The following is a 1,143-nucleotide window of genomic DNA, read 5'->3' on the forward strand; positions in this document are numbered from 1 at the left end:
GAAAGAAAGAAAGAAAGAAAGAAAGAAAGAAAGAAAGAAAGAAAGAAAGAAAGAAAGAAAGAAAGAAAGAAAGAAAGAAAGAAAGAAAGAATTATAAAAGAGAGGCATGGTGAATCTGTTTTTTCAGCTCAATCTACAATGTTCAGCTAGCTAGGCTACTAAGAGAAAGGCTAAGGGCATAAACCTAATCTATGCAACTATACCAAGGACAAAGAATTGCTTATGCAAAATAATAATCAAAAAAAGACTTAGATCAAGTGAGTAGAAAAGGGCCATTAAACAGAATCTGATTTCTAAACTCTCACAGCAGCCAGGGTAGGAAACAACTTCTCATGGCCTATAGAAAATGTCTTTTGTTAGGCTGAGAAAACTACCAGATGCCCAAATTCTTTATTTGAACAGGAACAAACTGGTCTGAAATTCAACATCTACAGTTGTTCTAAGTTTAAATTCATCAAATGAACCAACTGCAGGTCTTACTTTGGGGCTTGTGTTTTTGTTTGTTTTGTTGTTGGTTTGTTGAGGGGTTTTTTGCTGGCATTAGATGATTTCTCATTAACTCTGGAGCTGTGAGGCCACACAGTGTGGAGAGGGTTGTGTGCAGGGGTCAGAAGGCTGCCATGGAAAGGCCTCTCTGCATTACATTACTGCTTTTGTAGGGTGATGATGTGATGGAGCAACTGTTAAAGGATATGGAACCTGAGAACTGAATTTTTTTCCTAAAGCTGAGTCTTAAAAAAATGGAGTTGTAACCAAAACTTGGCTTGACTCACCACTGGAAGGTGCCTGAAGTTCCTTCTACAAAACATATGGCATATATGGCATATACAGAGCTTTGCCTAAAATCAATGAAGGTATTTTGGGATTCTGTAACTCCTGCCATCTCTTTTTCTCTCTAAAAATACCTGCTTCCCAAATCCAAAGATACCTGAGCACTTGCAGCAACAGCAGATGGCCCCTCCTGTGCACAGTAACTTTTCCAAGAACACGGATGCTGCCTTTAACGATTTAACTCCACATGGGCAGAAATTAAAGCCTTTGGACAGGTGAGGAAAACTCTTTCAGACAGCTCCATATGTTGGTCAGAAAGTGATCACTGCTATTTTAGGGATGGATGAAGGACCACTGAGGCAGAGCAGTCAC

Source organism: Parus major, chromosome 1 (assembly GCF_001522545.3).
Source record: "Parus major isolate Abel chromosome 1, Parus_major1.1, whole genome shotgun sequence".
NCBI classification, from domain to species: domain Eukaryota; kingdom Metazoa; phylum Chordata; class Aves; order Passeriformes; family Paridae; genus Parus; species Parus major.